The sequence below is a fragment of the Mytilus edulis genome, chromosome 14 (assembly GCF_963676685.1).
Source record: "Mytilus edulis chromosome 14, xbMytEdul2.2, whole genome shotgun sequence".
NCBI classification, from domain to species: domain Eukaryota; kingdom Metazoa; phylum Mollusca; class Bivalvia; order Mytilida; family Mytilidae; genus Mytilus; species Mytilus edulis.
In genome coordinates, this window is record NC_092357.1 from 13,285,340 (window position 1) to 13,293,545 (window position 8,206).

At 31.0% G+C, this 8,206-nt stretch overlaps 1 long non-coding RNA gene across 4 annotated transcripts; it reads right to left on the reverse strand.

The window, feature by feature from the left end:
* Nucleotides 1-980: 980 nt before the first annotated feature.
* LOC139502388 (uncharacterized) lies at nt 981-7,437 on the reverse strand. 4 transcript variants are annotated; one of them, XR_011658827.1, is made up of 6 exons: nt 6,393-7,437; nt 4,741-4,937; nt 3,956-4,046; nt 3,468-3,501; nt 2,715-2,790; nt 981-2,001 (listed from the first exon to the last, which is right to left on the reverse strand). It is a non-coding gene; the product is annotated as an uncharacterized lncRNA (long non-coding RNA). The 4 variants fall into 4 exon arrangements; XR_011658829.1 differs by having other exon boundaries at nt 982-2,001; nt 4,871-4,937; XR_011658826.1 differs by lacking the exon at nt 3,468-3,501 and having other exon boundaries at nt 982-2,001.
* Nucleotides 7,438-8,206: the final 769 nt, after the last annotated feature.

Sequence of the window (8,206 nt, forward strand, 5' to 3'; positions counted from 1 at the left end):
TTAGAATCTGTCATTTTATTAGTGTTTTATAAGCATCCGCTTTTAATTTGCACATTTCCAATTCAATGGACCATGTTTTATCTTTATAAACGTTCGATGTGACTGTGTCACTGTGGTCCAATTAATTCACTGTGTGCTATGCATAAATTATCAAGACCCAGAATTGCAAAAAAAATATTGCTACATGTCATTTTCAATAGCTTTTTTCCCTACTGAGGACTTGTCTATAAAGCATGATGAATTTATGTCTTTCCTTTTTAGCTCACCTGGCCCGAAGGGCCAAGTGAGCTTTTCACATCACTTGGCGTCCGGCGTCCGGCGTCCGTCGTCCGTCGTCGTCGTCGTCCGTCGTTAACTTTTACAAAAATCTTCTCCTCTGAAACTACTGGGCTAATTTCAACCAAACTTGGTCACAATCATCATTGGGGTATCTAGTTTAAAAATTGTGTCCGGTGACCCGGCCAACCAACCAAGATGGCCGCCATGGCTAAAAATAGAACATAGGGGTAAAATGCAGTTTTTGGCTTATAACTCAAAAACCAAAGCATCTAGAGCAAATCTGACATGGGGTAAAACTGTTTATCAGGTCAAGATCTATCTGCCCTGAAATTTTCAGACAAATCGGACAACCCGTTGTTGGGTTGCTGCCCCTGAATTAGTTATTTTATGGAAATTTTGCAGTTTTTGCTTATTATCTTGAATATTATTATAGATAGAGATAAACTGTAAACAGCAATAATGTTCACCAAAGTAAGATTTGCAAATAAGTCAACATGACCGAAATGGTCAATTGACCACTTTAGGAGTTATTGCCCTTTATAGTCAATTTTTAACCATTTTTCGTAAATCTTAGTAATCTTTTACAAAAATCTTCTCCTCTGAAACTACTGGGCCAAATTTATCCAAACTTGGCCACAATTATCTTTGGAGTATTTTGTTTAAAAAATGTGTCCGGTTAAATAATTTGTAATTTCTGTATTTTATAAGAATCCTAAAAAATTGTGCATTTTTTATTCAGAAATAACTCATATTTATCAAATGGTCATGAATTGAGAAAAAAAGTAATTTTTTTGCTGCATATTTATCAACATTAAAAAAATTGCACTATTTACAGTTTTATAAAATTTGGTTCACATAATCTCCCTGCAAAATGAAACAGTATGTTGTTTTAAAAATAGGGGTCCATGCACTGGTTTTCAAATTAAATCAGTTTGAGTGATAAAAATCAGTCGAAAAAATGCATCTTTTCCCGATATGTCACAGTCTGACGTCGCGAAAATAACATTTTACGTTAGCAATGTCATTACCTCCCCTGTAACTGTATCGTATGCCCTTAACAATTATATTGTGAATATAATACATCAGATGATAAAGCATCCTCTATGCAATGAAGAAAGTCCCCAATGAAAACTGAGATTTAGAGTTTACCTGAATTATACCAGAAGAATCACTGGTGTGATACTTTCCAAAGTATTTTTGAATGGAGTTTTCATACATATTTTTTTCTTTTGAAATTTGTATTTAATCTTTATTTAGAGAGCCATTCATTGTTGACCGACCTTATGGATTTTTTTTTTTTACAAAACTAAATATATTTTTTTTGGGGGGGGGAGAATAATACTACACATATCAAAGAAGCAAGAAGTTCATAACTACAAGGTATTCAAGTATGACACCTTAATATAATGAAATATTATGAAATACAAAACCCAAAGAAAGTAACCTTACTAAAAACTTCAAATAGTTGTCAATGCTACTCCAGTAGGAAAAGGTATAAAAAAAAAACCTGTCTAAAATGTATCTAAAAAGGAGTAATTACAAAACAGATATATCAGAAAAAAACAATTCCTGAATTTTACATTACTCTATCATAGTGGTAAAAATATAAAACAAAAACTCAAAACTAAGTGCAATAAAACAAGTCTTCTCTGTTCTTTAAAATTGTTCTTGCCCTTCACTCTTTGACACTTGTATGGCAAGCACTAAGAAGTCTTGATAAACCTAAAATAAAATTACCTTCATGTAAAATTCACAAAATCTGGTTTAATTATTGAAATAAACATTATGAAAGAAAAAAAAAGTTTAAACTATTATTATTACATTTCCACAAGATGACTGGCTTTCCAAATGATATATTAAACTCAAGTTGGTATGGTGTCTTTTCCTAATCTTCTGGTTTGGACATGTCGCAAAAAAAAACTTTTTTTGGCTTAAAAATATTCTACCAAGTATAATTCATTCTGGACTGGAAAATCTCTAGCTTGCAAGGTAGATCCAACTTTCAAAACATTAAGTGTAATCAAACGTATTTAAATTTAATTAGAAAATAAAACACTTTTATAATCAAGGGCAGATAATTACATTGATTTGATAGGACAATTTGTGTTTTGTTCTAATGGACAGACAGACTGACAGGGTGAGTCCTATATTCACCCCAAAAACTCAATAAGTTGGATAAGGATACGATTATATCATGGCAACTGTTTGGAGCAGCATGTCCAGTCTGCCTTACTTCACTAGAGTACTAAGCAGATTTTCCATTGCCCAATAAAACATAAAATCTCCATGAAAAAATGTTAAAAAGATGAATTGAAACTATGCCTTAATTAAATGGATTTTAATGAAGTTGTAATATGTATATGTCTCATATTAAAAGGTGTTTTTTTCAGATCAAATAATCCTAAATTTCTTTCAACATCACCATACAGCAGTACCTGATCGCTTTAATCTTCACTGTTGTTAGGGTAGATGTTCTTTTGGTTAAAATACTACTCACAACTTCAATACACTCTGAAACAATATACACATAGATATATCTTTATATCATTAGATACAGAACAGAGAAAAAGAGTTTTAATTTGCAATATATACACACTCTTTAACTTGATTGACATACTCAGATAAATGAAAAAAACAGTAAAATTCATTTTTTCAAAACTAAAGTTTGCTTTAACAAGTTAAAAGTACAAAAGAGTGAATGATGAACTGCAATAACAAGAACTTTTTACAAACATCAATCACCATGTTTGAGATTTTTTTTATAAATTTATAGATAAATTATACTCAAAATTAAGACTTTCAAAGAGGCAGTATATGCAGAAATAGCATTTTTCTTGAAAGAAAACAAACTATCAACATAATTTTTATGTTCAAATGTAAATAATGTATCAAACTTAATTTAAAATAAAAGTCTGTTGTCAGATTGAAAATGGTGACATTTTGTATTAGAAAATATTGAGAGAGTTTTTCCAACAAATTTTCAATAGCCTATATCTCATGATATATCTCAAACAAAACAAAAACACAAACAAGACAGTCCTTTAATTGTTTTTTTGCTCTTTTGTCCTTTATTAATCACCTATCAATATTTACCAGTTTTATGAAAAGCTGAGCTGAGCAAACATCCTTAAAGTAATTTACCATATTTTCAAATGGTGCACGATGAATTCTGAATGTATATAACTAACCTCAAATGTAGAATCTCTGTCTGTTTGAATGTTGCTTACAAAAAAATGAAGGCATAAGAACATAAATTCTTATTTATTTTTTGCTTATAAGAATAAAAAATAGTGCACATTGAAGAGCCATTGGTGGCCTTGGGCTGTTTTCTTCTCTTTGGTCGAGTTGTTGTCTCTTTGACACATTACCCCTTTCCATTCTTTATTGTAAGTCAGTCATTCAATAAATGTGACAAGCCTTAGAAAATCAAATCTATTTTTTCATGTTAGTAGCCTGTTGTCTATTTCTCACATTAAGAAATATTTCTTGCATTACACTGCATATATATTTAAATAAATGCATTCAAGATACATTGTAATGGAGTCTAAATATATTCTTTATATGATTTTGAAAGCAACACTATTAATGGATGGAAATGCAGAGATCTAATATTTATGCAGTTCAATATATATATTTATATACATCGGCACAAGTTATTAAATATATACAACAATACCTGATAAATACTATGTAAACCTTTGTTTGTTAGGATGACAGTCACATCCACGGTGAACTCAAACACTAGATCACTCGTCTATACCCTATATCTATAAAAAAATGCAATATATTAAATATGAGATGAAAGTACTAAAACATTCAACAGTCTTGAACTAAAAGAGAAGGGATTACAGTAGTTGTACAATTATTAAGTAATTTTGTTGGTAGTTATTTTTTTCCGGCTCATGTGTAAGTGAGTCCACTTCAAAATTATATCAATGTATTATCATGTGATGTAAAATATATATGTTGTGTCCAAAAGTAATTTATGAACAGGAGTTTTTGTACAAGCTATCAGTTATTTAACACACATCTCCTTTCAAAAGATAATGCAATTTTATCCTATATAATTAACCAGTTTATTGTTTTTCTCATATAAATATTATAAACTTTGTAAAAAATCTGAAAATGATACCATGCATGATGATTTGGGTCAATTGCTTTGTTTCTTACAATCTTATCATTTTTAAATACTGGTTTACTAAAACGAGCTATAAAACCAGATTAAATCTAAGAAATGACTGCACTTAGTCAGGAATATGACAGTTGTTTTCTTTTTGCTTGATGTATTTCAGCTTTTAATTTCGCTATTACATTTTTAATTTTCCTCAGAGTTCCATATTTTTGTTACTTTACTTTTTACTTTTTACATGTAACTTGCATATCTGTCTAATTTCAATATCATATAATTCCTCTTGAAAAATAGATGCATCTTCTGTAATAGGGCCATGTTTCTAGACTTACAAAACAATAACAGCATGCATTGTTGTAAGGGATTTTCCAGTAAAAAGTATAAAGGGGTTCAGAAATACACATTTTAAGGTTTAATGGCAAAATTATGTAGGTAAACTGTTTTTTTTTTCTTTTTTTCTACCAATCTCAACTGAAGACACACTCCTCTTTTTGGCAGGGGCTCCCATTGGTTTCTTCATTTCTATACACTGGAAACAAAATTCCAATAAAATGAACTTTATTAACCAATAACAAAAATATGATATATATTACGATATTAGTATTCATTCATGTGATATCTACACTTCACATAAAAACTGCATTTACAAATAAGAAACGTGTGTAACCTGAATAAACTAGAACTGCAAGTCAACTCACACAAATCCCCCATCCAGCACTATTATTTTTATATTTATTAAAAATCTTTATTTCGAGTTACGAAAGTCAAAATGCTTGAAAATGGGGAAAACTATTTTCATATTTTTTTTGTGTATCTCTTAAACATTTTTGAATGATGATTGCTTATAGAATTGTATACAGTATTGTTGATTCGTGTAATAAAAATGTAATCTCTACACAAAGACTTTAAGTATGTTTATTTTCTGCAGAAACAGATAGCCTTTTGAAATACTGCGGATGGCTTGTAGTTTAATTATCATCATTATCATTAAATTCATAGCCAATATAAAAAAGACGATGTGGTATGATTGCCAATGAGTCAACTACCCACAAAAGACCAAAATGACACAGACATTAACAACTATAGGTCACCGTACGGCCTTCAACAATGAGCAAAGCCCATACCGCATAGTCAGCTATAAAAGGCCCGGATAAGACAACACTGTCAGTGTCATTTCAAACGTAAAGAGAGATAGTAACTAAAACTATAGCACATATATATGTAAAAGATCTCTTCTGCTGCAAATTTCGTTAAGAGTGGGCTTTTTGGGGCAGCTGTAGAGGCAATATTTGTTCTGGCAATTTGCAAGTATATTTTATTTGTCTACATGATTAATTTTCTTATGCTTGATTTGTTCAGAACAGTATACATTTTGTCTTGTATCTACAGTTTATACCGTTTTGTTTTAGAAAATGAACAATGTCACTCTCATTAAAGAATTTTATGGGTGCATTACTTTCTAACATATAGCCTCTTATAAATAATTATCACATAACTTTTTCAAATCCTGCAATCAAAATACCGGGACCCTTCCTCGTGTAATGTATAACTAAGCTTGGGTAGATCTATACTTTGTTTATTAAATGTAAAGTAAATCTACAAATTCTGTTTAAAAAATCAGACGCCACAACTGTTTTAAGACTTGCTGTATATATAATTCTAATAAGAAATTAGAGAAACATAATATTTTTGTTACTTGCTACTCGTCTGTCATAACTTGCCCTTAATAACTCGACTATCCTAACTCGCCTATACACCTCGCTGATAAGAAACCCAATGTTTTTTGCTGTGTAATGTCATCAATTTCAGCAGTTCTGAGGGGTTGCACTTGCAAAAATTATGGACATACAGATGGATGATATAGGGATTTCTATGTATATCCCAAAACTTTGTTTGTAGGGACTAGGGGATATAAAAACAAAAAGTGACAGTCAACCGGAATATATTCCATTCATTCTTATAATAATAGACATCATTTTCATACCTTTATATCAAAGGTGGTCTAAGTTTGGTCTCCTGTTACATGCATAGGAAGTCTCACCACTTCAGCATAGGTCATCTTTGATTTTAATTGTAGCCCCAGGTATGCACAGTATTCTAACTGGGTCTTCCATCATTTCCATTGGTACAACTTGCTTCAGGTTGGAATCTCCTAAAATTAAAATGCTTCTCAACCTTTTCTGAAGTTTTTAAATCATATCTAAATAAATATAATCCGTATAAAAAAGTTTGTCCGATCCACCATACATGTAGATTAGAAAATTTTTCCATTTTATAATAATGAAGCATAAATGCATGTAACTCAAGAACAGTAACAGTGACAGTCAAATTTGAACATAATCTGTGTTTTGTTGTTATAAGCAGTGTATAAGTTTTATAACATTTGTTGAGACAAATTAAAGTTAGAGACTAGAAAAGAGGTTTAGCAATTGGTCTGAGGACACAGTTATCGTTCTTCCATTTTGGTTGTCCACATATATATTCCCTAGTGTGAACAGTGTATTACTTGCCAATTTTTTTCATACCCTTTCCTAATTTATTTCTTGACATTTTTTGACATTTTATGCATGTAATATCGAGAAAGGGGATGAAATTACATGATAAAAAAAATTTGGGTGTTGAGTTTTTATGTTAAGTAGTGATTTGGCCCAGTTACAAAAGGTCTAAAATTGGTATGTCTGAAGCTGTCAAACTGAATTTTAGACCCCCTAAACACAGAATTGTCAATATTTTGAGTTAGAGCTGGTAGAAGTTTCTAAAATTTTGCTATTATTTGTCCCAATAGTAGTACACTACACTGTAAAAATCGTTTTGAGATTGAACTGGTGAGATTTTTTTAATTTGAATCTATTGTCTAAAAGAAATGCACTACGAAATAACTGTTCTCAGGCCTAAGAGATGAAATCAGTAAATGTAGATTCTGTACTTTGGCAACTTCCCTGGATAGTTTGCTGGTTTCAATTTGTCAAACTCAATAAAAGTAAAGAATTTAAATCTTTGTTTGATAGAAATTTTGTCATTTTGCGGCTAAAAAACCTAATACATTTCTTATATTAAAAGATAAAAAGTAAAGGATGGGGTGCGACGTCACTATACCACTCTGATAAACAAATCTTCTGAATATCATCTGGCACTCACCAGATAAAAAGCTTGGCACTCAAAGGGTTAGCGAGGGATAAAATTAACGAATATCACGGCCCAGGCCATGTGTAAATTTCCAACAAATCTATGGCTTCCATGAATTATTTCGATTCTAATAGGACAAATACGATCATTAAAAAACTGAAGCGATGATGGGTATACCGTGTGTGTGGCTGTTCTATTTTACCCAGCCACTGTTCGATAAATGTAAAACAAATCTAATAAACCTGCATGAATGATTTCTTAACTAACCACTAGAAAAAAAAATGTGATTACGTTTTTTACTTCTCAGTAAACCCAACATTTGCAATTTTAAATTTACATTTTTTATCGTAAGCTACCATTAAATTCACTGATGACATGTTGTAACCAAGGAGCCGCCATGTTGACTTGCTGAAATTGCTAAATGTGCGAATAATGCAATAGAACAGAAAACAAGCAACACCTACCTCAATACTTTATTTTAATGCAATTTTATCCGAGTTTAGAAGGTAAACGCAATAGAAAAACCTTCAGCTTTGACGTTATTATTCGTATGACGTCATGTTTTGAAATGACGTTAATGTGCCAAAATCATTACTGGAATTTCGCGGAATTTTAATTTATTTTGTTTTTGTCCATTTTTCCGTTCTCTAAATGTGTAAATTCTTTTTGTTA